The 26417-nt window shown below is 38.6% G+C and overlaps 1 long non-coding RNA gene across 1 annotated transcript; it reads left to right on the top strand.

Annotated features, from left to right (window-relative positions):
* Positions 1-19665: 19665 nt before the first annotated feature.
* On the top strand, positions 19666-22826 carry LOC140819844 (uncharacterized). The gene is made up of 3 exons (XR_012115296.1): positions 19666-20211; positions 20496-20566; positions 22022-22826. It is a non-coding gene; the product is annotated as an uncharacterized lncRNA (long non-coding RNA).
* Positions 22827-26417: the final 3591 nt, after the last annotated feature.

Below are 26417 nucleotides of genomic sequence, written 5' to 3'. Positions count from 1 at the left end.
TCTCAGGCTGAGTCACTGATGCGGATGACCATGCACCCTGAAATCTCGATGCTCCACTTCTGTGAGGACAGACCTTGGCATAATGCCCCGGTTGCTTGCATATGTTACATGTGCCCACTACACCCTGACACTGTTCTGTGGCATGCTTACCTCCCCAAGTACTACAATATCCACTCATCACCTCTAAACTCTGGCCAGGACCTCTCTGTCTTGACCCGCTAGATCTCGACGAACTGCTCCCTGCCCTCTTAAAATGTTTGCCCTTCACTTTCAATGGATCCTTCCGCCCACTGCTACTACCGCCGCTATCAAATCTAGGAGGATGTTGTGCTGGAGGTACTGGCGATCTCGGACTCGGAACAACATACGGGACACTCCGTTGTCTCAGCAACCCTGCTTCAGCTCCTTTGGCACGATTCAACGCATCCTCGAAGTTGTTGGGTCTCCCCGTATTCACCAATGTAAAGATATCTGGATTCAGGCCATTTATAAACTGATCTGCTACGGCTTCATCATTACCTAAAACGTGAGGTGCAAAGCGAAGCAAAGAAGAAAATTTAGCAACGTACTCTTCAATGTTCAATTGCCCTTGGCTCAGGTTTGCAAATTCAGCGCCTTTATCTTTACGGTAGGATACAGGAAAGAATCGCTGATAAAACTCTGTCTTGAATACTTTCCATGTAATCTCGGTGCCACGCTGTTCTAGTGCTCTCCTTATATTCGCCCACCAATACTTAGCCACGTCTTGCAGTTGATGGCCAATGAGTTTCACTCGTTTCTCATCACTATATTCCAGAGACTCGAATAACATCTCGATATCCTCCAACCAGCTTTCACATTCAATTGCATTTTCTGTACCCTTTAAGGTCGGTGGTCGGAATGACTGGAATCGCTTTAATAAAGTCTCCATAGGTGTAGCAGTGACATCCATCATATCACCAGATGTGCTACCCTGTTCTGGTGCTGGTGGTCGTAAAGGAACGGCTGCTCTTCTAGGAGGCATGAATCTGATATACAAACAGTTTAGTATACAATCTATACTAACTGTCTCAGCCCTCCTCTGATCATTAACCTCTGATCCAGAATCGGTTCTGATTCAGTATTAACCAATACATGCTGCAATCAAATCAAATAACACAACACGTAATAGGGAAAGCAATAAATCATGATATGCTAGCATGATATAAACAAGGAAGATGACTCAATCTACCCCGCTCATTCTATTCTATTTCCATCTACAGAACCTATGGCTCTGATACCACCTGTTGTGGGGACCCGGGCTCTAACTCTTTTCTTTGGGATTCATTGGATCGTTAATATAAAAAGTGGGTCAAATTTTTGCTTTTCAACATTAATTCTAATGTATATAAACAAGCATAAATTCTTTATTTAAATTACAAACATAAGGTACAACATGTCTTGTTTCATCCATTCTCAACACTAGTAATTAAATACAGTACGTATCAAAAGTACAACTACTAGTTCTTCTGCTATGCCCGAGATCACCACGCTATGTCCATCTCTCATCCTATGCGTGACCCAGATCCTGCCCCACCTGTTGTTATGCACACATACAGACATAACAACAGCCGGAAACTCCGGTGAGAACAAATCCCAGTATAAACATGTATACATGCATATAATCAATCTAAAACATGCAACATGATATAATGAATGACATCCATATAAACATGCAATGCAATGCGAATCAAACCATGTCTGGACTAGACTCGACTAGAACTCTAGGGATCCCGGTGTGAATAAGACGTCAATGGCTGTCACCTACCCTCCCACTCGGGGTGACTGTACGTCTTATTCCTAGACTTCGGTCTGAGCTGTATCAACGACTGCAATAGGAGTCAGGGCTGCTCCTAAGCTGAGATACACCGAACATCTAGATAGTTGACAATAGCTGTCAACGACTCTCCTATCTTAAATGCAATGAATATCAATCTGTAAACAAAGCATGCTCATATTCATATCTGAATATCACAATGATCTGATATGCTTGAATATAATTCTATAATCAAAGCATAATCATATAACAAGATTTGAATATAATTCTATAACCAATGCATAAACATGTTACCATATATACAATCATTCTAGTATGTGATTTTGGTTGGGAAACTCAATTAATATCTTATTTGAGTTGTGGCTTCCCAAACAAACATTGCTTATACCTTTCTTGTTGTGAAATAATTCGAAATCTCGAAGTCAGGATACCAACTCTGTCACTCCAAATCTGAAATGGAAATGGTTGATAGATACCATATCAAAAAACAACTCACAACAAGTCCTATACAATTCTTAATCAATCTCGGTATAAATCGACGGCATAACGACATAATTCTTCGATACCGTTTAATCCAATTCAACATATATCAACATTGTTCAATTCTCAACTCATAATCATCATAATATCTATGTCAAGATCTCAAAATCTGTATAATCTCATGTCAATTATGCTAAAACTCATAACAATTGAGTTCGATATCATTTCTTCGTTCCGGTTTCAAATCTACAATCCTTATAATCATAAGAACATATTTCTTAACTCAAATCATAATTCTCCCAACACATATGAATCAAAACATGTTGTAATTGAAGGAAACTTACACCCTTTGCTAGCCTGTGATGCAAGGAATTCAAAACCGATATCGGAACTAAATTCGGGTAGCTAAATCTTGAGATATCTTACCTCAAACCTTGAAGAAAACTTGAGGATTCTTAGAGAAAGTCTCGGTTCTCTGTGCTGGAAGTGAAGAAAACACGAATCAGCACCATTCCATATATATACCATGCCATGTGTCACGTTAAGAAGAAGGGGTGGACTTCTCGCATGCAGCACCGCGGGTGCGCTCATGTCTAGACCGCGGGTGCACTCATGCTTCGGCATGATTTTTATTTTTCAAAAGTGACGACCGCGGGTGCGGTCCCTACAAGACCGCGGGTGCGGTCTTGCTTCGCATAAAATGGCCAACTTTCTGTCCATGCACCGCGGGTGCGGTCTGGGTTACACCGCGGGTGCGATATGTCTTCGGCTTTTCTTGCTAAAATCCATAATTGCATGACCGCGGGTGAACTCCTGTTTTGAGCGCGGGTGCAGTCTTGCAACCTCTTAATTTTTATGTCTTTTCTCCCCTCTGTGCATGTCATGCATGTTAGAGTAGGTGCCCGTCGAGCCAAGTGTTGGCCGAGTGTTCACAATGAAACTCTATGTATAAACGATCTTTATTTTAATTATATTTGAAATTATTGTTTTGGTACATCTTTATCTGTATACCCATGCTAGTTGCATAGATAAAGCCCTTGAATATACAAATAGTAGAAAGAATATGAGATGCTCATATGATGAGTATCATGAAACTCGTATTTGCAATACTATATATTCTAAACGGTTCCTAGTCGATTCAGCCGCCATTAAGAAGGATATAGGCCGCTCGAGTTAGAGACTAGTATCTGCGATGTGAGTACCATGTTTCATTGGTAGGAGACATTGTGATGTCCGAACATGCAGATAGGTGCTCCTTGTAGAGAGTGCACTGAACAACCCTCCATTAAAGGACTTTCCAAGTGGTTCTCACTTATCGAGTGGAAACGTCCTAGTTTATGGTTGTACACCATTAGTCCTTATGACCCGGGACAACATTGAGACTCTATGTCCTAGCATTGCACTTTGACTTGTTTACCGACTCTCAAGGGGTCATCAGGTGGCAAGGTTGGGTGTTCTGTCGAAACATATAGGAGTCGATGCATTGTAGTCGTGGATTCACCGCTTACCTTCGGGTATGGATATCCTATGTGTTTTCATGTATATGTAGTATGAAATCTCTGATCAGAGTATGGTGGTAATTATGAAAGGAGTTTCATAGATTACACCATCGATGCAACTACGGCATGACACATAGTATCGATTCATTGACAACTCTCGATAAACCAATGGTTGTCGAATCGGTCGGGATATATGAGTTGAAGGGACCGTACTGTACGCTAACCATAATTGAATGGTTCTTGCAGGCACTATCATTTGATACCTAGGGAATCATGTAAGCGATGCTGCTAGGCGTTTAACATGATTGGTTGGGTACCATCAGACTTGAGTTCTGATGTTCTTGTTATCAAGGAGTTGATAAGTAAGAATGGAGCAATTGGGGTATGCTCATATAAGGACATGTTTAGTCCGAATCACATGGAGATGTGAACCTACGGCTAGTTGTATCAATGAACCATTGAGGGCCACACAAGTGCTGGCTTTCTACATCCCGTTGAGAAGTAAAATTAGTTCAATGTGTTGAACGGCTTATAAAGGAGTTTATAAGTGTAAGGAAAAATAGAAGTATGACTTCTATGAGAGAAACGTGAATTTTAATTTATGGAAGTGTTCCTAAATTAAAATTTGGCCAATTGAATGATGTATTTGAAAATTGTGATTTTCATAAACATTATTATGGACTAAATTAAATTAATTCAAGTGTTGAATTAATTAAACACTAGTGGACCTAGTAGAGTCCAAATAATTAAATTAATTCAAGTGTTGAATTAATTAAATTATATTGAGTCTTGTAGAGCTCAATTTAAATTAATTATTTAACTAGTGGGACTTGGGTAAATTCAAGTAATGTTTAATTAGTCTCAAATATGTTTGAGATAATTAAATTTAGTCCATGGTTTTTTATTTTGATAATAAACCATATAATATGCATGCATGGGAGGTGAAGGGTTGGAGACAACTTTTGCAACTATCAAGGCTTGGCATGCTACTTTTGTCTCTACTTTTTGCAAGTCCAAGACAAGTATCCCTTCCCCCCATTCTAGTAACAATGGCCGAAATCTTCAAGCAATATTCTCTCAAGTTTTCTCTCAATTTTTCTCTTCAAGTGTTGAGGAAGAAAAATACTTCTCTTTGAAAAATCCTTTTATTTTTCTAGTGCAAAATAAGAGGGGTTCTAGTTTGCTAGTGGTGGGCCTAATTTGAAGGAAATATTCAAGAACAAGGAGAGCTTGTAGATTTGTCATCCATTCAAGAGCCAAGTTGTTTACAACTTGGTTGGAGCCATCATCAACCTCAAGAGGTTGATAGGTAACTATTTCTAAACACACTATGAATGTCATTTTGGTGTTTTATTGTATTTCCTACACAAATCTATGGTGGCCGAAATTTATATGCTAAAATCGAAATTTTTGTGCTTCCGTTGCGTTTCCGGCCACCGTAACCGATCCCCTTTCAAGTGGTATCAGAGCTATGGTTACGTTTTTGTGTAACAAATACAAGATATTATGTTGAGATCGATTTCTAACCGCATGAGTGTATTTTTTGCAACAAAATACCAAGGTTTTTTGGGGGTAACTTCGGGCAGCATGTTGCTGCCCGTGTCAGGCAGCTCGGGCTGCCCGAGGGGCTGCCCGTTTCGGGCAGCAAGGGCAGCCCGAGGGGCTGCCCGAACGCCTCTCCTTTTAAAATAAAAAAAAAATATTTTTGTTACCGGAATCCGGCGACGGAGCTCCGGCGACGACAATGACGACTAGGGTTTTCAAAAGGTGTTTTGAAATATCCAAGTGTCATGGGCCTTGAGTTGTTGGGCCATTGGATGGCTAACATATTTGTGAATTTTAAATGGGCCAAAACGTTTTTGGTGAAAAATAATTTTTTGGGCCCTTAAGTTTAAAATTACAAAAGTTGCAAATATTTTCTCATGAAATAAATATTTTAAGTTGGACTTTAAATATTTATAGTAAATGGTGATTTACAAGAAATTCGATTATAAATAAATTAATTGGAAAGTAGACAAAGGTGTTTGTATACTTTGTTAATTTAGTTTATAATCGTGGCGGTTAGTGATTGGATCAAGATATATAATATTGGATCAATTAATTATTGTGATAATTAATTGATGGTGTATGATATGTGATATTATGCATGAAGGATGATCAAAAGCCCAAGCCCAATTTTCTAGGTGTATGCTAGGATATTTTGTGTTGAATGATTGTAATAATTATCAATTTATAAAGTGGGCTTGGTTTATGGCCCGTTCCCACCCCCATGAGATGTATCCCTATTTGCCATGGATATTTATTTGTAAATATTAGTATAGTGGATGATCAAGATTGGAAGATGGTGGCCATGATGATTATGAAGATCGAAGACATGTAAATATTGGAAGCTTATGTAATAGTTGCATTTGCATCCCATGCATTTCCATAGGATTGGACCTAGGCCCGTGTTTAGCTCACACGGTCCGTTAGTATTGGGGCGATTGATCATCCTTGTTTGTTTACTGTTTATAATATATGCATGATATGTTATAAATAATGAGTATGTGCGTTATTATTATGGTAATAACAAAGTTGCATGAATCCGGCAAACATACGATCAAACATGGCGAGCTTTTAAAATAAAATTAATGATGAGACCTTTCAAAACTAAAAACCCTCATTTTGAATAAGATTCAAAATTAATATCAAGCCCGAAAAGGGGAATTATAAAATTGGTTATAATTTCCTTGTCTTCCATCGACAAATGGGTGCATGACGAATCGCTACCCGTACTCGGGGCTCGGCTCATATTATTGGGGGGGCCCTTAGTACCGGAAAGCTGTGACATCCATTTGACATAGTGATGTGAACTACGTGGAACTCCCATGACTTCGGCTCATATTATTGAGGGAACTCTTGGCGACCGTCCATTAAGGTTCAACATCGATGGGTAAGGCTTGACACGTAAAGATGAACGACGTCATATTATTGGGTCCTAATCAAACGTGAGACAAAAGTTTACGTAGAGGGTTGCATTGTGATGCAATTGGAAACTACCTTTTAGGAATTGTGATTGGCTGATATTATTCGGGATCATAATTCGCTAATTGGACCTTACGTACCTACTGAGGAAAGGAGTTTCCCGTTTTCACTAGAGGGTAGTGAAAGATGTCAAAACAGTGGGAGTAAATATTTATAAAGTAAAAGTCCATACTTTATATCTTACCAAATATTTTAAAATAGTCATTAACATTTATCTGTTTTACTTTTCAGTACTATTTTGACAATGTCTTCGATTCGCAATCCGCTTTCTGCTATACTCGAGAAACACATATTAACTGGACCTAATTACCTCACTTGGCTAAGAAACCTGAAAATCGTCTTGAACTCGGAAAAGATTGCATATACACTGACTGAGTCGCCCCCTGATAAGGCTCCGACTGACTGCACTCCTGAGGAATTGCAGACCTACAAGGATTGGTGTGACCATGACTTGAAGACCAAGTGTTATATGCAGGCTTCTATGAATGATGAGCTACAGAGGCATTTTGAGGGTGCAAAGACTGCTGCTGACATTCATTTGCACCTCAAGGAGCTCTTTGGTGAGCAGACTCGGCCTCTTAGGCATACTACTGTCAAGGAGCTAATCACTTTGCGCATGCGAGATGGGGCCTCGGTCCATGAGAATGGCCTAAAGATGATTGGGCTCGTGGACAAGCTTGTTGGCATGGATTTGATATTGCCTTCGGAGTTGACCACCGACGTGTTGCTGTTATCGCTGCCTAGCTCATTTGATCCTTTTGTGGTGAATTTCAATATGAACAAGATGGAGCCGACCCTTGAGGAGTTGGTGAACATGCTTGTGACTTTTGAGTCCACTATCAAGAAAGAGAAGTCGGTTCTTTATGTGGGTTCTTCATCTGGTACGAAGACCGATCCACGTGGGAAGGGAAAGAAGCGTTCTTTCCAACGTCCCAAGAAGAATGTGCCCTCGAAGAGGCAAGCTCCGAGTCCTGTTGTGGTAGCCACACCAGTGAAGGCTAACAAGACTGTTGACGTTTGTCATTACTGCAAGAAGCCTGGACATTGGAGGCGTAACTGCAGGGAATATCTTGCCCAGAAGGGTTCTGGAAAAGGTATGTTCTATATTGAAGTAAACATTTCAATTAACTCTACTTCTTGGGTATTGGATACCGGCTGTGGCTCACATCTCTGTAATGATTTGCAGGTGATGGGAAGAAGTAGAAGGCTTAGAAAAGGTGAGACCTTTTTGAGGATGGGCAATGGAGCAAGGGTTGCTGCCAAGGCCGTAGGAGATGTTTACTTGCTTTTGAACAATGATTTTAAGTTAATTTTGAGAGATGTTTTGTTTGTACCAGATTTGGTGAAAAACATTATTTCCATTTCTATGTTGGACAAAGATGGATTTTCTTGTTTATTTAGCAAAGGTGTTTGCAACATTTACAAGAATGAATGTTTAGTTGGTACCGGGGAACTTGAAAACGATCTCTATAACTTAAAATTGAAAGATATTCCACTAAACAATGTCCAAGCGATAACAACAACAAACAAGAGAAAACAAGATACTCTAAATTCGGCACAATTATGGCATGCTCGATTAGGACATATTTCCTTAAGAAGGATGAACAAGCTAGTGGGAGTTGGCATGTTTGATATGTCTGATATTAATGCTCTCACGACTTGTGAATCCTGTCTAAAAGGAAAGATGACCAAAATTCCATTTAAGGGCCATGTGGAGCGAGCCAAAGGGTTATTGGATTTGATCCATACCGATGTGTGCGGTCCACTTAGCATCACCACTAAGCATGGACATGCCTACTTCATCACCTTTACCGATGATTTCTCGAGGTATGGGTATGTGTATTTGATGAAATACAAATCTGAAGCTTTTGAAAGGTTCAAAGAATTCAGAAGTGAAGTAGAGAAGCAATTGGGACGAAGCATCAAGACACTTCGATCGGATCGAGGTGGTGAGTACTTGAGTACCGAGTTCCAAGAGTATCTAAGGGAGAATGGGATTCTCTCGCAGTGGACTCCGCCCGCTACACCACAGTTGAATGGTGTTTCGGAGCGTCGTAACCGGACTTTGATGGACATGGTTCGGTCTATGATGGGGTTCACGGAGTTGCCGCCATCCTTTTGGAGATATGCGCTTGAGACAGCGGCACTGTTGTTGAACAATGTCTATACAAAAGCAGTTGATAAGACACCATATGAGATATGGATGGGTAAGCCACCCAAATATTCATATTTTAGAATATGGGGATGCCCTGCTTATGTGAAGCAGGTAGTGGGAGATAAATTGGATAGTCGATCCATTTTATGTTACTTTTTGGGATATCCAAAGAATTCTGTTGGATATTACTTCTATCATCCCCAAGAAACAAAGATATTTGTTTCTAGGAATGCGATCTTTTTGGAAAGGGAATTTCTATTGAATAGAAAAGGAGAGATGATAGAAATCGAAGAAGTTCGAGAGGCACCCACAATTGTAGAACCCACACCCGAAGAGCCAAGGGAGGAGATACAAGCTCCTAGAAGATCCGAGAGAGTCTCGAGACCACCTATAAGGTATGGTCTGCTTCTTGAAGAGGGCCATGATGAGCCTAACCATGGATGTGATCCAAGGACCTTCAAGGAAGCGTTATCTGATGCCGATTCATCCAAGTGGCTTGAAGCAATGGAATCTGAGATGAATTCCATGCATTCGAACCAAGTGTGGAATCTTGTTGATCCACCTGAGGGAACTGTTCCCATTGGGTGTAAATGGATTTACAAGAGGAAACTTGGGGCGGATGGGAAGGTATTAACCTTCAAGGCGCGATTGGTAGCAAAAGGATATACTCAAAGACAAGGAGTTGACTTTGAAGAAACCTTTTCTCCAGTCGCAATGTTCAAGTCCATAAGGATTTTGCTAGCCATAGCTGCATGGTATGACTATGAGATATGGCAGATGGATATTAAGACAGCTTTTCTTAATGGGGATATTAAGGAAGAGATTTACATGTCTCAACTCGAAGGGTTTACATCTGTCGGAAGTGAGCATTTGGTATGCAAACTTCAAAGATCTATTTATGGTCTAAAGCAGGCATCTAGGAGTTGGAACCTCAGATTCGATAGTACAATCAAAGAGTTTGGTTTTATTAAGAATCCTGAGGAACCCTGTGTGTATAAGAAGGTCAGTGGGAGTGCTGTGACATTCCTGGTGCTTTATGTTGATGACATTCTACTCATTGGGAATGATGTAGAAATGCTGCAATCAACTAAAATATGGTTAGCGAGTAAGTTCTCGATGCAGGACTTGGGTGAAGCATCTTTTGTATTGGGAATACAAATCTATCGAGATAGATCAAGAAGATTGCTTGGTCTCACCCAGTCCACATACATTGATACCATCGTGAAGCGGTTCTCGATGGATGAGTCCAAGAGAGGACATCTACCAATGTGTCATGGCGTGTCCCTATCCAAGTCTATGTCTCCCAAGACTGATGCGGAGATAGCGGCGATGACACACATTCCGTATGCTTCGGCAATTGGTAGCATCATGTATGGAATGATATCCACACGTCCTGACGTGGCTTTTGCACTAAGTGTAGTAAGCAGATATCAATCGAACCCTGGTCTTCCACATTGGAAAGCTGTGAAAGACATCCTCAAGTACTTGAGGAGGACCAATAAATTGTTCTTGGTCTATGGGGGTGGAGAACTAAAATTGGAAGGCTATACCGACTCTAGCTTCCAAAGCGATGTTGATGACTCGAAGTCAACCTCCGGATTCATATTCATGCTCAATGGTGGTGCTGTCTCTTGGAAGAGTTCCAAGCAAGACAGTACAGCGGATTCCACCACTGAGGCAGAATACATTGCTGCATCAGCTGCAGCAAAGGAGGCAGTTTGGATAAGGAATTTCGTCCAAGAGTTGGGCGTCATTCCTAATGGATTTGCTCCTGTCCCGGTGTTTTGTGACAACACGGGAGCCATTGCTCAAGCAAAGGAGCCGAGGTCTCATCAGAAGTCCAAACACGTATTGAGAAAGTACCACATACTCAGAGAGATCGTGGAAAGAGGAGATGTCATGATCGACAAAGTCGACTCCGCAGATAATGTTGCTGATCCACTAACTAAGCCTTTACCTGGACCATTATTCGAGAAGCATCGCGAATCAATGGGTTTGAAGCATATGGGTAGTTGGCTCTAGTGCAAGTGGGAGATTGTTAGAGTAGGTGACCGTCGAGCCAAGTGTTGGCCGAGTGTTCACAATGAAACTCTATGTATAAACGATCTTTATTTTAATTATATTTGAAATTATTGTTTTGACACATCTTTATCTGTATACCCATGCTAGTTGCATAGATAAAGCCCTTGAATATACAAATAGTAGAAAGAATATGAGATGCTCATATGATGAGTATCATGAAACTCGTATTTGCAATACTGTATATTCTAAACGGTTCCTAGTCGATTCAGCCGCCATTAAGAAGGATATAGGCCGCTCGAGTTAGAGACTAGTATCTGCGATGTGAGTACCATGTTTCATTGGTAGGGGACATTGTGATGTCCGAACATGCAGATAGGTGCTCCTTGTAGAGAGTGCACTGAACAACCCTCCATTAAAGGACTTTCCAAGTGGTTCTCACTTATCGAGTGGAAACGTCCTAGTTTATGGTTGTACACCATTAGTCCTTATGACCCGGGACAACATTGAGACTCTATGTGCTAGCATTGCACTTTGACTTGTTTACCGACTCTCAAGGGGTCATCAGGTGGCAAGGTTGGGTGTTCTGTCGAAACATATAGGAGTCGATGCATTGTAGTCGGGGATTCACCGCTTACCTTCGGGTATGGATATCCTATGTGTTTTCATGTATATGTAGTATGAAATCTCTGATCAGAGTATGGTGGTAATTATGAAAGGAGTTTCATAGATTACACCATCGATGCAACTACGGCATGACACATAGTATCGATTCATTGACAACTCTCGATAAACCAATGGTTGTCGAATCGGTCGGGATATATGAGTTGAAGGGACCGTACTGTACGCTAACCATAATTGAATGGTTCTTGCAGGCACTATCATTTGATACCTAGGGAATCATGTAAGCGATGCTGCTAGGCGTTTAACATGATTGGTTGGGTACCATCAGACTTGAGTTCTGACGTTCTTGTTATCAAGGAGTTGATAAGTAAGAATGGAGCAATTGGGGTATGCTCATATAAGGACATGTTTAGTCCGAATCACATGGAGATGTGAACCCACGGCTAGTTGTATCAATGAACCATTGAGGGCCACACAAGTGCTGGCTTTCTAGATCCCGTTGAGAAGTAAAATTAGTTCAATGTGTTGAACGGCTTATAAAGGAGTTTATAAGTGTAAGGAAAAATAGAAGTATGACTTCTATGAGAGAAACGTGAATTTTAATTTATGGAAGTGTTCCTAAATTAAAATTTGGCCAATTGAATGATGTATTTGAAAATTGTGATTTTCATAAACATTATTATGGACTAAATTAAATTAATTCAAGTGTTGAATTAATTAAACACTAGTGGACCTAGTAGAGTCCAAATAATTAAATTAATTCAAGTGTTGAATTAATTAAATTATATTGAGTCTTGTAGAGCTCAATTTAAATTAATTATTTAACTAGTGGGACTTGGTTAAATTCAAGTAATGTTTAATTAGTCTCAAATATGTTTGAGATAATTAAATTTAGTCCATGGTTTTTTATTTTGATAATAAACCATATAATATGCATGCATGGGAGGTGAAGGGTTGGAGACAACTTTTGCAACTATCAAGGCTTGGCATGCTACTTTTGTCTCTACTTTTTGCAAGTCCAAGACAAGTCTCCCTTGCCCCCATTCTAGTAACAATGGCCGAAATCTTCAAGCAATATTCTCTCAAGTTTTCTCTCAATTTTTCTCTTCAAGTGTTGAGGAAGAAAAATACTTCTCTTTGAAAAATCCTTTTATTTTTCTAGTGCAAAATAAGAGGGGTTCTAGTTTGCTAGTGGTGGGCCTAATTTGAAGGAAAGATTCAAGAACAAGGAGAGCTTGTAGATTTGTCATCCATTCAAGAGCCAAGTTGTTTACAACTTGGTTGGAGCCATCATCAACCTCAAGAGGTTGATAGGTAACTATTTCTAAACACACTATGAATTTCATTTTGGTGTTTTATTGTATTTCCTACACAAATCTATGGTGGCCGAAATTTATATGCTAAAATCGAAATTTTTGTGCTTCCGTTGCGTTTCCGGCCACCGTAACCGATCCCCTTTCAATGCATTCCCATATCTTCCGAGTATCATTTTTAATGAAAACTAATAATCTCGAGCCTTACATATTGTCTTCATTGATGACATTTTGATCTATTCCAAGAGCAGAGAGGAGCATAGCCGTCATTTGAAAACCGCACTGCAAGTACTGCAAGATAGAAAGCTTTATGCAAAATTCAGTAAGTGCGAGTTTTGGTTGATAGAGTGACGTTTTTAGGCCACGTCATCTCTAGTAGTGGAGTGGAGGTCGATCCAAGTAAAGTGGAAGCAGTGAGAGGGTGGCCAGTACCAAAGAGCGTCACCGAGATTCGCAGTTTCTTGGGACTAGCTGGCTACTATCGCAAGTTTATTCAGGGGTCCTCATCTATAGCGGTACCCATGACCGCCTTGACAAAGAAAAATGCAAAATTTATTTGGGGACCCGAGTGCCAAGACAGTTTTGACAAATTGAAGCAAGCCTTGATATCAGCGCCAGTGCTATCTATGCCATCAGGGCAAAGGGATTATGTTCTTTATACCGACGCTTCTAAGCTTGGTTTGGGCGCATTTCTTATGCAAAACGACCGAGTTATCACCTATGTGTCAAGACAGTTGAAAATTCATGAAAAGAACTACCCCACTCATGATCTTGAGCTTGCATCAGTAGTCTTCGCACTGAAAATTTGGAGACACTACCTTTATGGGGAGAAGTGCAAGATATTCACCGATCATAAAAGTTTGAAATACTTCTACACCCAAAAGGAGTTGAATATGAGACAGCGCAGATGGCTCGAATTGGTAAAGGACTATGATTGTGACATTAGCTACCATCCGGGGAAAGCTAACGTAGTGGCAAACGCATTGAGTAGAAAAGCAGCAGTCGTCGCTCATTTATCACTCCAAAGACCATTGCAGTCCGAGATACAACGGTTTGTGCTTGCAGTGTATGCTAGGGGCGAGGCCCCTAATCTTGCCACATTATCAGTCCAGTCGATATTGAGAGATAAAATCCGTGATGGACAGTCCACTGATGAGCAGTTGCAAAAGTGGAGAGCTAGAGATGAAGCCAAGGGCCGGAATTTGTACTCAGTGGTGGACGGATTAGTCCGTTACCGAGACCGTCTATGGGTTCCTAGTGACGATTCTTTGAGACAACTCATTATGAAGGAATCCCATGACACACCTTATTCCATTCATCCGGGCAGTACCAAGATGTATAGGGATTTGCAGTTGTTATATTGGTGGCCAGGCATGAAGAGAGACATATTGAAGTATGTATCCGAGTGTTTGACTTGTCAGCAAGTCAAGGCAGAGCATCAGAGACCAGCGAGAAAATTGAAGCCTCTCCCTATTCCCGAGTGGAAATGGGAAAATATCACCATGGACTTTGTTGTGGGATTGCCTAAGACTGTTAGAGGACTGAATGCCATTTGGGTGATAGTTGATCGTCTTACGAAATCAGCGCATTTTCTTCCTATTAAGACGACATTCACCATGGTTCAGTATGCAGAGTTGTATATTCGTGAGATAGTTCGTCTGCATGGGATTCCAGTGTCTATTGTTTCGGACAGAGACCCGCGTTTTACTTCATCTTTTTGGAAGAGTCTGCATGCAGCGATGGGGACCAAGTTATTATTCAGTACAGCATTCCACCCTCAAACCGATGGCCAGTCGGAGAGAGTTATACAGATTTTGGAGGATCTACTGCGAGCATGCATTATTGAATTCCAAGGCAGTTGGGAACCAAAGTTACCTCTAGTGGAGTTCACCTACAATAACAGTTTCCAATCATCAATTGGGATGGCTCCTTTTGAGGCGCTCTATGGAAGAAAATGTAGATCTCCTATTCATTGGGACGAGGTTGGGGAAAGAAGAGATATTGGTCCAGATGTGATTGAAGAGACGGCTGAGCTTGTAGTCAAAATTCGTGATAGAATGAAGACTGCACAAAGCCGACAAAAGAGTTATGCGGACAAGAGGCGAAGGGACTTAGAGTTTGCAGTGGGCGACCACGTATTTGTGAAAATAGCACCTATGAAGGGTGTTATGCGCTTTGGCAATAGAGGCAAGCTTAGTCCGAGATTTATTGGTCCGTTCGAGATTTTGGAGAGGATTGGGACACTAGCTTATAGAGTGGCGTTGCCACCCACACTTTCTGGAGTTCACAATGTGTTCCACATTTCGCTGCGGAAGTACATGTCGAATCCGTCGCATGTGATTAATTATGAACCTCTTCAACTAACTCCAAATATGTCTTATGAGGAGAGACCTGTCCAGATTCTAGCTAGACAAAAAAGACGATTGCGAAACAAAGTCATTCCAATGGTCAAGGTCAAGTGGCTGAATCACTCGGAAGAGGAAGCTACTTGGGAAACCGAGAGGGACTTGATAGGTCGCTATCCAGAGTTATTCGGTAAGTTCTAATTTCGAGGACGAAATTTTATTTAAGGGGGGAGGAATTGTAAGGTCCAAACATTAAGACGACGTAATCCAACTGCATGCAAATCTAAGAAATTCGTAAAATGAGTAATTAATTTATTTTAATTGCTAATTAATTATGTGAAGTACATGTTTATGTATTAAATAGGATTTTTATTGTCATCATGCATAAAATGATATTTAAGGGATATTCAAGTGACGATCGAGGAACGGGGACCGAGGGCTGAAGAAAATGTAAAATATTTTTATTAAATAATTATTTTTAATTATTTAAAAGATGGTCGATATTTTTTTTAGCATTTTCGAAAATAAGGGGTTTTGAGATGATTTTATACGCCGAGACGTAAATTTTATCGGTGTTGGTTTTTCAACTAAAATGCGAGCTTTTTAGCAACCCGGCTATTAAATTCACATTTTTAAATAAAAGAAAACTTTGTTATAATTTTGATTTAATCCTAAAATAGACTAATGGGCCTAATTTAATGGCTTATTAGGCATAAAGTTTAGATTAGGGATTTAATTGTATTTAAAGTGTTAATTGTTGCAAACCCTATTCTATTTTATTGATCAAAAAATCGGCCACCTACTTCTCCACCACCAAAACTCTCTCAAACCCTCCCTCGCACACACGGCTGCACTCAAGAGGCAAGATTGGAAGGAATTTTCATAGGTTTTAACAAGAGCAAGCCTTAGTCGTCCCTCCGCTCTTCGTCGTCAACGGATTTTCGCGCGCATAATACCCAAAGGCACACCTTAATCTCCCTTTTCTCATCCATCATATCATAATATGGTTGAATTATTGTATGCATGAAATTCATAGATTGGATTTTCGAAAATTTCGGTACATGGCATGTGTTCATCATGAACTTGATTTATTTGAATCCCATAACATGATTATTGTTTAAGAAGGGGCTGCAATGATTAGGGTAAGTTTTCGCTTGTGTTCTAGAGTCCCACACACCAAACCTAGATCAATCGAACCAAGAAAGAAAAGAAAGAAGAAACATGCAAGAACCGTAACCTGCTGTCAATTCATACGGGCGATCGGGTTTGTCTTGGGAGGAAAGGGGCTGGGTCTTGGCTTGGTCCAGGGCTCGGCCAGGGTCTGTTCTTGGTCTGGGGAGAGTCCTAGCCAAGCTAGGACTCATAACCGAAGGGCGGGGAGGAGTCCTTTCATGCAAGGACTCCCACCCGAGAAAATCGCACAGCTTTTGTGCAGGGTTCGTGCCACTCTCAGGCATTTGTGGCTCGATGCATGGGGCACGGGCTGGGCTAGGAAGGTTCATTAGGGCCCTAAGCAAGTGTCCATGGGCTGGGTTCGGTTTGTATAGCGTTGGTTGGAGCCACACGATCACACACAACGTTTTCGTACTTGTTGCAACTCTCGGCCGGATAAGGTGTAGATAGGGTGGTCTCGTTTTTGAGTTTTTGGGACTTGTTTTGGCTAACTTAGAGTCCAGTAGGGTACTTTGGCATGTTGGGCAAGTTTTGGCTCGATATGGTTCGGGGGTAACTCGATAAAATTAAGAGATGGCTCGGGGTCGAAGTTTAGGTGTCAAAACGAGTTTTAAAATAAAGAATTCTTGGAATACGACTCACGGGGGTCGAGTCGTGGTCCATAAGGGCTAAAATAATATAAAAAGACCAAATTTAGAATTTAGGAATTTTATCTTAAAGTTTGGTATTTTTCGGGATTAAATCACCGTTAAAATAATTAAGAAAAGATAATTGAAAAAGTCTAACATTTAAGCCAAATAAAATTACGAAAAAATTCACGTAAGCTTAAATAATTATTTGGGACATGTTAGACTCGTGAAATCAAGAAAAGAATTGAAAACGTAAAATGTCGAGTCCAGGGGTAAAACGGTCATTTTACACCGGGAAATTAGTAAAGGTCATGTCAGTGCCCTATTTGCTGTTTTAAATGCTAATATGATTATTTTTAATGTTTATGAATGTTTACAAGTTAAAATAATTATTTTAAGGTTTTGAATGTTAAAACGATGATTTTAACTATCTATGGATTTTTATGACGAAACGATAACGTTAAAAGACATGTTGCATGCTTGGTTTAAAATGAAAAATGTTATATGCACGTTTTTTTAGTAATGATAATACGTTGAAGGATGTGAAAGGATTGTGACTAACACGATGATATGTTGGAGATATCGTGAGGGTTATGGTCCAAGTGGGAGCCCGACGATCGTATTTCCTTGGATACGGATATGTATATGTATATGATGATACGATATTACGCAAGGCCAGGGCCCAGTTGACCGGTGAGAGTGTTGCTGGTGTCCCCCGCCGCCCAGTACTGTGGTTACATGTAGATGGATCCATCGCCTAACACGTATATGAAAGTCACAATCAACGATCCGAATTGAACAAACACGAATACGAACATGAATATGAATACGAGTATGGACACGAATATGATTATGTTTAAGTGATATGTTTATGCCTTTAAAAATGTTTTTATGCATCACGAAAATGTTTACGAAAGCGAATATGTCTAAAGTTTATGCATCTTCATGAAAAGTTATCTTACGTAAATGTATTTTTCACCGTTATATGTTGACTGTATTATGTATTACTCGTTATAAAGATTATGGTGTGTTGAGTCTTTAGACTCACTAGGTGTGATGGATGCAGGTGGTTCTGAGGAAGGTCTTGATGAGTGATACTACTGGACTGATGGCGCACACAACCCGAGGACCAGCGCATTATTTTCCGCATTACGCTTTATGATTCCTTTTAAAGATTTTAAGACTATTTATTTATGCTTTTGAGAGGTTTTTTGGAGAGTTTAGTATGGGATACACTTTTCAACATTTATTGCTTTTTAGGTTTGGTAAAACGTTTTACGATTTCTGGTTTGACTATTCCCTTTCAATTTTCAAATAATAGTTGGATGATTTACTTTAAAATGGTGCAAGATTATTTTTATGTGCATGTGCATGCAATGACCGAAAATGTGAGAGATTTAGAAAAAAAAATTCTAGTACTTTTAAAGCAATAAGAGATGAGGACGTTTCAAAACCTCTCTCGGAGAAACGGATGGCAGAGTGCAACCTTACACAAATAAACAACCGATATTGTCTCATTACACAAATAAACGCGATGGCGGAGTGCAACCTTACACAAATAAACAACGCGATGGCGGAGTACAACCTTACACAAATAAACAACGCGATGGCGGAGTACAACCTTTTCACTGAGAGAGGCAACCTTACACGTCTTCCACAAACGCCGCCGCTGGGATTTATCTTCTCTCAGTCGCACCGATTATGAGAGAGAACCGAGATTGAGAGATAAGCGATTGTGAGAGGCAGAAAAATCAGTATGTGAGAAAAAAAGTCGAAGTCGGAGGGGAGGGGAGGGGAGAGAAGGGTTTACACAAATTAATTGAAAGTGAGAAATATAATTGTATTTGGGTTAAAAGATATTTTTTAATTTTTTTAATAATGAAAAATAAAAATACATTGTGTAGGTGCCTAAATTCTTTAGGAGTAATTGGAGGGAAATAATTTTATACATGGCGCCTACAATTTGTAGGCAATTATGAGGGGGATTTTTTTGTAATCAAATAATGACGGGATTAGTTATCTATAGCTACGAAATTGAGAATTCGTCACTAATAATTTAACTCTTTACCCTCATAAAAACTTCAAAAATTATGTTTTTAGTGACCCATTTTTCATACCCTCATTAAATTTTTGTCATTATAAATCAATTTTCTTGTAGTGTGTTAGGATATTTTACTGTTTTATTCAATTTTATAATATATGATATTATTAAAGTGGGCCTGGTTTATGGCCCGTTCCACCCCCATGAGATGTATTCCTTATGTGCCATGGTTATTCAAATGTAATAATTAGAAATAGTGGGAGATCAAGACTGGAAGATGGTGGGCCCGATGATCAAGATGAAGACATGTAAAATATTGGAAGCTTTTGTAATAAGTTGCATTTGCATCCCTGCATTCACCTAGATTTGGACCTTGATCCATGTTTGGCTCACATGGATCTAATAGTGTTGGCGATCGATCATCATTATTTATTGTTGAATGTCATATTATGATATATGCGATATATAATAGTATGCATGTATGTATATTATCTTTTACTATTTATTAAAGTTAAGCCCATTATAAAAACTGTTTGGTGCCTTTGGTCTGTTTTTTGTTTATCCAAAAATACCCCTCCATCTCCTTTGACTTTCTCCCCCACGTTCCTATCTCCTTCCATCATATCCAACGCATACATCGGTTTCTTTGAAAACTGAAATTCAGATTCTCTCAAATCAAATCCGTATCTCAGATTTCACCCGCAAATCTATCGTGGTTGTTGCTTCCTCCTCAACGCTTTGTTTATTTTTCTCCCACTACTTGAAGCGGCATTGAACAGGATGACTTCCACGGTCTTCCTCGATACTTCGAACAATTGATTGACACGCTCGACTCCAGCCATCCTCTCCTTAGTGTCCTTCCAGCACGCCAACTCGCGCTCCTCCTCCATAGCGGCGGTGGTTTGGCTTACGGTGATTTCAATTTTTTCCCTCTTTAAATTAATTTTAGTTTGATTACTGTTGTATCACCTCGGACACCGTTTAGGTCTTCATCGATACTTCGAGCACTTGGTTGAGACGCTCGACGCCAGCAATCCTCTCCGTAGTCGCCTTCGAACTCCTCAACTCCAGCGCATCCTCCATAGTGGCGGTGGTTTGGCTGCAACACCCTACGGTGAGTTCCATTTTTTCCATCTTGAAATTTATTTTATTCTCATTACTGTGTAACGGCATATTATTTATCGTGTTTTATTTGCTTCACTGTATGTGTGTTGATGTGATAATACTCATATATTCATGCTAATACTCATATATTCAATGACATCAAAATTGTTTATTTTTTTTACATTTTATACGTGTGCAAAGTAGTCAGTACGAATTAGGATTTGAGGCACTTCAATGAAATTGTGAGAGAACCCATTCTGTACATTGATAACAGTAGCCAATCTCCATCCTCAGGCAAATTCGGTTCGTCCCTCGATTTTCCCCTACATCGTCACGTCCACACATCGCTATCGACACATAATCAGGTAATTCTTTCAATCCTAATTCCCTTTTCTCTTCTTTTATTTTGTTTGTTGGACCACTGGTTGATAGAGTGGATCATTTGCCTGCTTTTCATGTTTGTATGTTATGGCTGGACTGTTTGTATGTTATGGCCCAGCATTTTCTTGCTGCAAATTGAAACCTTTTTGGCTTTTACTATCTTGAGGTAGATTTTTAAAAACTTCCAAAAATGGCTTTTAAATTTTACAGATAGTAAAATTTGTAACATAATGGTTCTGTAGGGATAAATGGACAAGTTGCAAAAAGGGACAAATACTATCTTTCTTTTTTTTTTTCGGGGTTGGGCTTTTCTTTGAAGATGTGATGTTAAATAACGTGAAAAGATGTGGAGCTATGAATCTTGGTCTAAATGCAATTAAATCCCTCTAAAGCCGAGTTGATCTAGCCCTCACCCATGTAATGTGTGAGAGTAAGGCAGCCAAGAAAAAGACATGAAGCAGGATACACTAATTTACTAGAGGATATGTAAATACATACATTTAAGTATTCTCAAGGATTGCCCGATCACAGAGTAATTTTAAGAAAACTTTGGTTCCATAAGGTAAATATGAGAATGAACACTTACAAAAAGAAATAAAATACGGCATCTAAATGGAACCCTTTCATTAACACTTCAGCTTATGCAGCAAATAATTAGCCTGCCAATTCCCAACATTTATAAAACAACAAACAAAATTCCTCTCTGTAATTATCTATAGCACTTAGGAAGTAAGTCATAAGTGCCCCATCATTTATCTGAAACCAACATCAAGTAAATCAAAATCATATCTTCCAACGATCTCTCACGCTGTTTGCAGTACTCGGCTCCAATTAAGTCACCATCAATATCCAAGTTACCATAGGAAAAGTAGAGGAATTATAATACCTACTTTTACATTAACTCGGCAGCACATTTTCATCAATAAATTAAAGATTTCATCTCTTATATCTTCCATAAGAATTGATTAACAACTTCAAAATATAACATTTTCACCAAGCTTCGATTAACAAAAAGTTCAATTTCTAATCATCAATTTATTATGCATTTAAACTATCTACCTCTTCCCGTTTCTCGGTGCATTCAAACGTGGACCAAAACTCTATACCACTATGTGGTATTGCAAATTACTGCATTAGGAACAAAATTGGTCACAACCTCGGTGAAGTCGTAAAAATCCGCTAATAGGTGGATTGAGGCTTCTGACCTATGGTATCAAGACAATTTTCATGACTCGGAAAGTAGCTATGCTTTATGTTCTAGCTCATGAATTTGTGAGTTTAGAAACAGTAACTTTTTAAAGTCCCTCTCCAATATTTGATACTATAACTCACATATTCAAATTTCATATATATAGCATATTTAAGTTCAGTAGATTCATGGAAACAATTTTATAGTTTAAGTTCTTATTTTTTCTTGGCTAATGCTCTTCCATTTGCAGGCTGTTGCTGGACTGGCTGCAGATGGCACGCAAATTGTGACACGGGCAAAATATGAAACAGCTAATTATGAGAGATTTGATTTTTGCCCTCAATCTCTCCCCGTTATTATTGGTTTCAATTTACAAATTACCCAGAACTGAATGAAGATGGTAAGAAATGGGTCAACAAGGAAGTTCCTTGGACTGAGTTCCCTAGAGGTTTTCAAATTAAGATGTCGATGTATCCGAAAATTTCTGATGAAATAATTTTTGTGGGACAGTTCTTTTATATTCTGTTGCGCATCACATCCCATGATTCCCCCCCTCCCTGGTCTATGTTATGTTTGAATATTCTCAAGGAATAATAAGTCGTTCATTTGGTGGACCACTTTTCTTGACCTCATCATCTTGCTGCAATTTATTTCTATACGATTTAGCTCAGATCAGTTGCTGTATGTCGGGTATTTCCTGCTGGTTTTAATTGCTTGATAATGATCATCAATTGACTCACTTCTCTTTTCTATCCTTTTATTTTTTTGGCCTTTCTTCCAGATTCTTGGTATATGTAGGTTGGGTAACTATAATCATGACTGAAAAGCCTCTCGTCAAGGTTCGGTTCTTAATGTGCAAGTCCATTTTTATTTTATTTTATTTTGTGTTGTATATATGTAAGAAATAAGTTTTTAATGAAAAATCGGTGTTTATTTTAACTTGGTTTTTTTTCATGCAGTATATACTAATGTATGTATATAGTTCTGCATTTAGTTTAATTGATGTACACGACGCAGGAGTGAATGAATTTACCATTTGATATACAATGCCGATGGAAATGTTGTTTGGATTCTATATATATATATATATATATATATATATATATATATATATATATATACACACATCATTTGTATGCTTTTTTAGTGATTCATTTGTTGATTTAGATTATCCATTTCTCGAATTTTCCTTTGAATGATTCAATATCGAATTCGTATTTTATTTTCATGTGATCGTCGCTTATTTTTCATAAATGAATCATCATTTCTCACTTATTTGTTGGTAAAAAATGACAAATATAGCCATAACATTAACTCTAAATAATAATATAATTTTCTGTAATAATTTGTTTATGAAATAATCAAAATATATTATCTCCTTATAATGTTTTTTACATATATATACATTTTTAATGAAGGGCAATGATGTTCAATATAATCATGTTACTTATTGTGGATGATATTATGTTGGGGGAGATAGTGATTAACTAAGTGCACTGACCAATGTAATTTTGTGGATATATTTTCACTTTATTTTGGATCTCATTCAGATCTAAATTAACTAATTTTGATTAAATTTCAAGATTTTTATTGTGATTAAATTTGTTTAACTTATGATTTTTAGGGATTGAACTTGGATTTGTGTTTTTGAGTTCGACTTTGTTTTTTCAAGAGACATGTAAATGGAAGTGAAGATTTTATGTATATTTCGTTTCTAAATTCCTGAAATATGAGTCATTTGTGGCTTGAATTTAATGACATGGTTTTGTGCATGTAATTATGATATTTTAATTTAAACATTTCAATGCTTAATACTTTATTTATCGCCCACATACATAATTTATTTTGTAATATTTTTTATCATATTTTATTGGTTCTGTAAATTACATTATTAAATCATATTTTTTATATATAAATCATGATATTTAAAATTTTATAACACACGCAACGCGTGTGCGTCGGTCGCTAGTTATATAATATAGTTGCATGAATCCGGCAAACATACAAACTCGTGGCACGCGATTTTTAAATTAAAATGATGAGACAACTTTAAAATTAAAATCCCTCATTTTGAATAAGATTCAAAATTTATATCAAACCGAAAAAGTAAAAATTTAAAGGAGTTTAATTTTTCCTTGCCTTCCATCAACCGTGGTTGCATGTTGATCGCTACCCGCGGACATTGTCAGACTCATTTATTGTGGAGACCTGTACGCCGAAAAGCTGTGACTTCCACCGGACATATGATGTGAATTGAGTGGAACTCTCATGACTTCGGCTCATATTATTGGGGGAACTCATGGCGACCGTCTACTACAATTCAACATTGATGGATTGTTTTGACACGCGAAAATAAACGACGTCATATTATTGGGTCCTTATTAAACGTGAGGCAAAACACGCGGAGGTTGCATAGGGATGCAATTGGATTCTACCTTTTAGAAATTATAATTTGCTGATATTATTCGGGATTATAATTGGCTAATTGGACTCTACGTGCCCACTAAGGAAATACGATTTCCCTTTTTCATCAGAGGGTGGTGAAAATGTCAAAATAGTGGGAGGGAGATTTATAAAATAAAATCCATATTTTATATCTTAAAATTATTTTAAAATAATCAGCAACTATTATTCTGTTTCCGTATCAGTATATTTTCGATTTCGTCACGTAATCAATTGTTTATTAACAAGCTAATCGAATCTAATTTTCAAGACTGATTGGGAATGTTGTTCTGAATTCAAAGAAAATAGCATACACACTAATTCTAGTCCTGTTGAACTGACAAAGCATGCAAGATAGTAGGACCATAGTATGCAAGCTAAAGTGTAACATGCTCGCTTTTACGTCAAATGAACTGTAGGGACAGTTTGAGGAAAATTGGAATGCTGCTGACATTCGAACGCTCGTGCAAGAGTTGCATGGTGCATGAAACTATGCACACCACTTTCAATGAGCTCATGACTACACGCACGCAAGACAGGGCTTTGGCCCATGAGCATGGTGTACGTATGACTGGGCTTGCTAAGAATGTGGTGTGTCTGGAATAAGTGATTCCTAACGAGTTACTAGATAACATCAATTTGTTGTCTTTCTATTCCTCATTTGACAGGGTGATGGAGAACTTAAATTTTAATAAGATAGATTATGGCCTTGATGAGCTAGTCAATACGCTTATAACTTATAAGATCACCATAAAACATGAATTTTTTTTTTTATTATGGGAATCTCATCAGACGAAAATGGCCCACAAGGTAAGGGAAAGAAATGTTCTGCCCCTCACAAGAAAAACAATCTCAATAAGAGACAAACTCTGAATGATACTTAAAGGGCCTACAAAGCCCGATAAGACAGAACATATTTATTTCACTGCAAGAAGTCCGGACATAAGAAATTATATGCGCCAGAAATGTTCTGGAAATAATAAGTGAATGTCCAAGTAAACATGGTTTCAACAACAAACAAAAGAAAGTTAGATGATCCAAATCCCATACAAATATGGCACGCTAGACTAGGTCACATTTCCCAAAGAAGGATGCACAAACTAGTGGGAGAATGCATGTTTGACTTGTCAGACATAAATTCTCTACGTGCTTGTAAATCCTGTCTAAAAGGAAAAATGACCAAGACTCCATTCAATAGAAACGTGGAACGTGCACATGGTCTACTGGATTTGATCCACACAGACGTTTGTGGCCCGCTAAGTGTTAGCACAAAATATGGGCAATCCTAATTCGTTATCCTTAATGATGACCATTCGAGGTATGGACATGTTTATGAAACACAAATCTGAAGCATTTGAATGGTTCAAAGAATTCAGATCTGAAGTAGAAAATTCAGCTAGAAAGAAGTATTAAGGCATTTCGATCCGATCGAAGTGAAGAATACTTGAGTGCTGAATTTTTGGTTTATCTAAAAAAGAATGTGATTCTCATAGTGGACTCCACCAGCAACACCACAATTGAACGGTGTTTCTTAATATTGTAAGCAAACCTTGTTTGACATGGTTCGATCAATGATGAGATTCAATGAATTGCCTACATCGTTTTGGGGCTTTGCGCTTGAAACTGCGGCAATGTTGTTGAATAATGTCCATACTAAAGCAGTGAATAAAACACCATATGAGATATGGATGAGAAAAACTCCCAAATATTCTTACGAGAGAATATGGAGATGTCTTGCTTACGTGAAGCAGACAGTGGGAGACAAATTGGATAGTAGATCCACTTTGTGCTACTTTGTAGGATATCCAAATAATTCTGTTGGATATTATTTCTATCGTCCCAATGAAGCAAAAGTGTTTGTTTCAAGAAATGCCACCTTTTTGGAAAAGAAATTTCTATTAGATAGAAAAAGGCAAGATGATAGAACTTGAAGAAATTCAAGATACTCCCTCAACTATAGTAGCTGAACCTAATCTCCAACAACCAGTAGTTGAAGTACAAGCTCCTAGGAGGTCTGATAGGGTTATTAGACCACCTGCTAGATATACGCTTCTTCAAGAACAAGACCATGATGAGTCTTGTGTTGGATATGATCCAATGAACTTTAAGGAAGCAATATCTGATACTGATTCTACCAAATGGCTTGAAGCCATGCAGTCAAAAATGGACTCTATGTATTCAAACCAAGTCTGGACATTGGTGGA

The sequence above is a fragment of the Primulina eburnea genome, chromosome 18 (genome assembly GCF_022965805.1).
Source record: "Primulina eburnea isolate SZY01 chromosome 18, ASM2296580v1, whole genome shotgun sequence".
Taxonomy (NCBI): Eukaryota; Viridiplantae; Streptophyta; class Magnoliopsida; order Lamiales; family Gesneriaceae; genus Primulina; species Primulina eburnea.
The sequence above is the reverse complement of the archived record's forward strand: the minus strand, read 5'-3'. Positions and strand labels throughout refer to the sequence as shown.